This window comes from Pungitius pungitius, chromosome 1 (assembly GCF_949316345.1).
Source record: "Pungitius pungitius chromosome 1, fPunPun2.1, whole genome shotgun sequence".
Taxonomy (NCBI): Eukaryota; Metazoa; Chordata; class Actinopteri; order Perciformes; family Gasterosteidae; genus Pungitius; species Pungitius pungitius.
Window position 1 is genome coordinate 20,964,360 of NC_084900.1, and position 7,631 is coordinate 20,971,990.

A 7,631-nucleotide genomic window follows, 5' to 3' on the forward strand; every position below is an offset into this window, starting at 1 on the left:
AGCTGTAGTTATTCTGCAGGCGCCATTTTGTAGGGGGCAGCTGTCCCTTAAAGGGGAAGTAGCACCCTACTTGATTGAGTTTGTGTGGATTTCAGTGTCCCCTCGCTCCATCGGCACAGTGTCCGCTGGTGTTACTTTATTACAACACATATAACAGCCTTGTTTGCACATGCATACATACTTGCACATATGGCCAGTGTCCCTTCCTCCATATGTTAAAGCGGATCGTTGCTCATATATGTTGAAGTGGCCAGATTGATGTTACTGTTCATACTAATGTTGTCATGCACTACAAAGAACACTACATATATCAAACCACAATGGCTCCCAACACAGGACCCCTATGGCTCTATTTAAATGTTACCTTTTCATATTGTAGACAATGATGGATCATCAGACTGGATGACAATAGAATAGAATAGAATCGGACTTATTCACGCTCACGCTCATGAGCTAGCTGAGAGGACGCTGGCGTCGCTGGTCTCGTGTGTTCGCCGCTTCTCAGCTTGCTAAAAAACTGCAATTATGTTTTCTGGTCTGTTTAACTGATAACAGATATTCAGCCATCCGTCCCGCTTGGTTGGATATTAAAACGTCTAGGCTCGGATATTTCTTACCTGGAGGTGCCCTCGCTGCTGGAGTGTCTCCATGGGCGTCCTTCACCCCCAGTGTATCCCACCTTTGTCCCCTGGGTCTCTACGGATACTGCCACTTGTCCTGCTGTGTATATTCATCATTCATCCACGTCTGCCGAATCCACGGATAGCTGCCAACGGTAGTGCTACAGCGACTCCTACATCCACCATGCTGCGGTACCTGCCGGACCAACTTCTGGAACTTAACACTCGACTTGTCCCATCAAACATCTCTGCTCTTAAGCACCTGGGCATTCTTCGCCGACCCCGCTACGTCCATAGAGGGTCTCGTCGGCGTCTTGTTTTCTCCGAGAGCACTACCGAGAGCTCTATTCCAAGCATGTGGACAGTTGCCAGCACCGGCGCACATCAACGACGTCATCGGAGCACCTGTGGTTCAGGTCTCAAAAACTATAACCAACTACACCCAGGCCCCCTGCTGGAGGAGCTGCGCACTGCGCACCCTGAGAAACGCAGAGTTGACTCTACCGTGCTACGCTCTCTGGTAAAGTGGACTCCATCTTCAATGACTAAAATGGAACTGTTAAACTGTCAATCACTTACCAACAAGGCATCTTTTATCCACAACCATATATTTGATCAGAAGCTTGATTTTATGTACCTCACTGAAACTTGGCACAAATCAGAAGTGTACTCTGCACTTAACGAAGCGTGTCCCCTTGGCTACACATATCTGGAAAAAGCTAGGGGCAATGGACGTGGAGGGGGATTGGCAGTTATTCCTCGCTGTGATTTCCACCTATCTTCTGTGACCCTGCCAAAGCTGTCATCATTTGAATGCCTGGCTTTCGTGTGTGAAAAACCCACTCCAATTACAACCATCCTCATATACCGGCCCCCTAAACCTCATCCATGTTTTATTTCAGAATTAACTGAGCTACTCTTGTCAGTATGCACCACATCAACCAATGTGGAAATTCTTGGAGATTTTAACATCCATGTTGATTCTCCTACAAGTCTATATACTACAGAACTACTTCAACTCTTTGATATACTCAATCTCAGACAACTCGTCACAGTCCCTACCCATACAAAAGGGCATACATTAGACCTCATCATAACAAACTTCCCTGTTGACAACGTTCAAGTACATGATCTTGGCATATCTGATCACAATGCCATATCATTTGACTTCTCATCCTTGACCTCGCTCAATAAGCCTAAACAGAAAATTTGCTTTCGCAAAACAAAAGACATTAACCCTGAACATCTGTCCTATGACCTACAAAACTTGGCCACATCTGCCCATCACTCTGCTACTGACAAGCTTGTCGACCATTACAATACTGGACTGCGAGAGATACTTGACGACCATGCTCCCCTCAAAACACGTACTGTAACATTTACACGCTCTGCTCCGTGGTACACTGGTGCGCTGCGTAGACAGAAGGCGGCTGGGAGGGTCCTTGAGAGGCGCTATGTTGCCTCTGGGCTGACTGTCCATAAAACTGCTTAGAGATCACCAAAGATCATATTCCAACCTGCTTAGTCTGGCACGGTCACAATACTATTCCAACATCATTAACAATAATCCCGGAAACGCAAAACAGCTTTTTAAAACAATAAACTATCTTCTCAGTCCACCTCCCCTGAGGCAACAAAACTGTACCGACGACAAGTGCAACAAATTCCTTGACTCATTCACCACAAAAATAACTACCATCCGCTCTAACCTAATACCTGGCACTGTCATTCCATCCATTCCCCCAACCTCAGTACCAGTGTTCTCTCACTTCATTCCCCCTACAAACAGACAGGTTGAGACTCTCATACACAGTATGAGACCCTCAACCTGCTCATTAGATCCTTTCCCCACTGACCTAATCAAATCAAATATGACTTTCTTAAGCGCGCTCATCACCACCATCATAAACTCTTCCCTGCAATCTGGCCATCTCCCAATCTCTCTTAAAACTGCACTTATCAACCCTCGGCTTAAAAAACCCTCCCTCGACTCCGATATTCTATCAAACTATCGGCCCATCTCTAACCTTCCATTTCTCTCCAAAGTCATCGAAAAAGTAATTGTCACCCAAATCCACAACCACCTTCATTCACACAGTCTCTATGAAAAATTTCAGTCCGGTTTCCGCTCCGGCCATAGTACAGAGACAGCCCTGGTCAGGGTCACAAACGATCTGCTTGTGGCTGCTGACCAGGGCTCATCATCTCTTCTCCTGCTCCTGGACCTCTCAGCCGCCTTTGACACTGTTGACCATGCCATCCTACTTCATCGTCTTCAACACTTCATCGGCATTTCACACACAGCACTTCAGTGGTTCCGGTCCTACCTGACTGATAGAGTTGCGTACGTGGCCCTCGGGGGAGCCAGGTCGAGGCCCCACACTGTTACATGTGGGGTACCTCAGGGTTCGGTTCTCGGCCCTACTCTTTTTTCTATCTATATGCTCCCCTTGGGCCACATCATCAGCAGGCATGGAGTTGCTTTCCACTGCTATGCTGATGATACGCAGCTTTACGTCAGGTTGGACCCCACATCCTCTGCATCATCTCTCTCCACGCTAACTGCCTGCCTTGAGGAGACAAGGGCATGGATGACTGACAACTTTCTCCAGTTAAACAACTCCAAAACTGAAGGTCTCCTCATTGGGACCCCACACCAACTCCGATCTTACCCCTTGACTGTTTATTCATTCGCTGGCCATGACATCCCACTGACATCCTCTATAACAAACCTGGGGGTCCGATTTGACCCACACCTATCATTTAACACCCACATCCAACATATCTGTAAGACCGCATTCTTTCATCTCCGCAATATTTCAAAACTCCGTCCCTCACTCTCTCTTCCTGATGCAGAGAGGCTGGTTCATGCCTTTGTCTCCTCCAGGCTTGACTACTGTAATTCGCTCCTCATCGGGCTCCCTGGCAGGAGCCTGCAGAGACTGCAGTATATTCAGAACTGTGCTGCCAGGGTCCTGATGAGGGTGCGAAAATCTGAGCACATCACACCCATCCTCCATAAACTTCACTGGCTTCCTGTCAGGTTCAGGATTGACTACAAGATCTGTCTCCTGACCTATCAATGTGTTCACGGCAGCGCACCATTGTACCTTAAAGAACTACTCACTACACATAACCCAACCCGTCATCTCCGCTCCTCCGACAGCCACAAACTCCAGGTACCCATGTCTAAACTCTGCACCATGGGAGACAGGGCCTTCCAGGTGACTGCGCCTCGACTGTGGAATGCCCTCCCCGACCACCTGAGGGCGCCACAGTCTTTAGAAGTTTTTAAAAACAAATTAAAGACCTATTTATTTTTTATTGCTTTCTCTTAGTATAACTGCTTTTAGCTACCTCTGAATGTGAATATGTACTTTTAATTTTCAATGTCTTTTAATGTTTCTGCTCGTGTAATGCACTTTGAGATGTGTCCTCACATGTAAAGCGCAATATAAATAAAACTTATTATTATTATTATTATAATAGAAAAGATAAACAAAGGTGGACATTGAAATTGGTCCAGTTTGGTTCAAAGCCTTACAATTAGTGATTATTTAGTTTGTGAGCTCAATGCATCTTAATTTTAAAGAGTAATTTATTGCTTTCGCTTTCAATCCGGCCAAGAGCATAATTAATTCATTCAAGTTTATTTTGAAGACATATCCGGGTAAGGAGGAGGAGGAGGGGGAAAGAGACACATGCTTCTCGCATGGTGTCTGCCCCCCCTGTCAGCTTCCCTTTTCTAGGCTGGTTACTAGGGGGGAATGCAAAAAAACTAAAGGGCTCTGTCAGCCTGTGTGATGTAGCTCGTGGTGTGCGTGCACACACAAACACAGAAAAGCTAAAGATAAGGCAGGAGACTAAAAGTAGGTCCTGCCAATTTGTTGTTAAAACCATCTCTGTGCATGTGTGGTTGAGTAAAAACTAGTGAGTTATGTTTAAATTCATATTAAATCATGAAAGCTGAACAATAAATAGGAATTCTTTGTTGACACCTCAGCAAAAAGTAGAAACGGAGATAAAGAAAAGTTTGACAAGTTTAAAAGGAGCAGAAGAAACGGGAAGCAGTGAGTGAATCAATGGATGTGTTAACATCCAGAAACAAGAAAGAAAACCTGGTAGCATTAATTGGACGCCCAGCAGAGAGGGGAGGAGATTGAATCATTGTGGGAGTTACAGGTTATAAGGCACTTATCAGCAAGGCGATTACTGTTGAATATATTTATTGTCCCCCTGGGGCTATGATATGACAAAGTGGATGTCACCTTTCTTCTATTCTTTCTTCTGCTTTTCTTCCTGTTCTTCTTTCCTCCTCTAAACCCCGACATTTTAATCCTCCAACCCCTTGCTCCCCTACTGTCTATTCCATATTAGGCTTATAGACTTGAGGCCGATCGCTTATGCACGAAGAAGACAGTTTGACTGATACCAGACCTTCAGCGCCAGCACGCAGCACATTCTCCGTAGAATGTTGATGCATTGATCTAGCTGCCAAAGTGTGACAGCCAAGTAGGAGGAAGAAGGCCCAAGAGGGCCAAGCAAAAAGCAAACTGCTGCTTTTTAAACCCATGTTACCTTGTGATATATTGTAAAATAAAATATAAAGCTAAGGCTATGGGTTGGTTTAAAAATGAAGTAATGAGAGTTTAAAATAAAGTGACAATTGTTTGTGTATATAGAGTTTTGGGATGGGTGGGATGAGTCCGCCAGTGGAGGACCCAGGCTCTGTTGATGAGCATGACTGCCGACTCAAAGAAACCGTTTGTGTGACGTGACGTCTTAGTCCTGATGGACATCAGCCTCCTGCCAGATGGAAGGGGCACAAACAGTTTATGTCCGGGTAAAAGGGGTCAGCTAGTCTTTTTGGCTCGCTTCATGATCCTGGAAGCACAAGTCCTGGAAAGACGGCAGATTGCAGCCAATCACCCTCTCTGCAGAGCGGATGACGCGCTTCAGCCTGCCTTTGTCCTTGGCTGTGGCTGCAGCGTACCACACGGTGATGGAGGAGCAGAGGATGGACTCAATGATGGCTGTGTAGAAGTGCACCATCATCGTCATTGGCAGGTTGAACTTTTTCAGCTGGGTGAAGGGGGAAGGTGAAATCCACAACCATCTCTACTGTCTTCAGAGCGTTGAGCTCCAGGTTGTTCTCTCTCCACCAGAGATCAGTCCAATGAGGGTGGTGTCATCAGCAAACTTCAGGAGCTTGACGGACTGGTGACTGCAGGTGTTTGTGTACATGGAGAAGAGCAAACCGGTGCTGATGGTCCAAAATATGTACTATTGTGTTAACATTTTATTGACTCAAAATGAGTTAATCTACAAGCTTCTGCGTGACGATTGGAGGGTCTGTCAAAAAATGGCATCTCCTTTTGATTGACAGCGATTTTGTACTATAAAGACGCTAAATAAATATTTCCATGTATGACCCATTCTGAGTTACATTAGAAGTCAACTCAATAATTTGCATTCCTAGTCCTGGTTGTACTGAAAAATGTTGAAATGCATTTAATTGACAGCTGACTTTCATAACCTAGTCAATTGTAATTCATGTTCACAGCAGCAACATTTGTAGAATATCATGTTGTCAGTGTTTTCAAATCCAGTGTACATTGTCCTTAAATTGATAAAATGAAAACATTCCTGCTGACTGCTTTACTAATCATCAAAAAATCTTTAAAAATTAAAAATTATAGTTTTATATCTGAATTCAGAGTTGAGCAAACTCAAAAGCAAAACTTAAAATATTTTTTTTGATTGCCCAATTAAAAGTTTTATCAAAGTTTGTTGCATTGAAATTTTATGTTCACCAATTTTTCTTTTTTTACAGTACACTCCGATATCACATGCATCAAGATAGAACTGGAAATTCCTTTTATTTTTAATAATACATTGACAGCAGAAGGAACGTGCAACTCAATAATAATGGAAATGTATGCTCATCTAATTCCCCAAATTTCCAATACAAAGAAGTTGTTACAGTGTGATTATATTGTTGCACAATTGGACAATTGCTCAATTACGTCAGTGACGTGAAACTAACCAGTGTGCAAACTAAATAAAAGGAAAACTGCACTAAACAGACAATATACATAGAGACTGTCAGGTATTGAAACACGGAACAGAGGGGTGAGTTTTAAATAGTTTTATTGTTGCAATGATGCGGACGTCGAGTGGAAAGTAAGTTGCATAGACACAGTGTGGATGGAGAGTCTTAACTGAATGGCAAGGAGTCCTGCTTGCTCCGTGACTGGTGGTGAAGACGACGACGACGACGACGACGACGACGACGACGACGACGACGACGACTGGAGTTTCAGGAAGCTCAGGTGGGTATCTGGGAAGACACGGAAGTGAGCTCGGAGAGTCTGTGGTCATGGAATGACGAGATCAGACAACGGGTGAGTGATGCATGTTGGGTTATAAAGGAGTGCTGGTGATTGGGCTCAGGTGAAGATGATTAGTAGTCAGGTGACAGGGATCGGGTGATTGAATGAGAGGGAGGAGAATGGGATTGAGTGGGAGGCGATGTTGAACGGGATGAAGGTGGAATCCTGACAGAGACACACACAAACAATAACAAAAGCAGAAGATTTGCTGAGTGGAAAACGTTTATCAATTGGTGGTGTATTTCAGTTTTTTTGCAATTGTTGTGTTCACACGCCGTGTGATTGCTCAATTGAGAAATCTAAATCTATTTTTATTTACGTTTTTGTGATGACTTCAGCTCAATGGGTTTATCCTAAAAAATGTAGTGATAGCAGAATGTATTAATACTATCTGTCGTGCTCTTCAATGATTGTGATCAAAAATGAAACATTTAATATGAATTGTTGAAAAGTGGTGTGGTGTGGGTTAAGATTTAACCTTTGCGCTTTTCAATAAAATGTTTTGTTCACAAACTTTTAGTGACCTTAGCACACGCGAGAGCGATAGAGAGCAAGAGAGGGGACAGAAGACCTTGGTGGGAAGCAGAGGGCGTCCAGGAAAGCATCAATGAAACTCAAC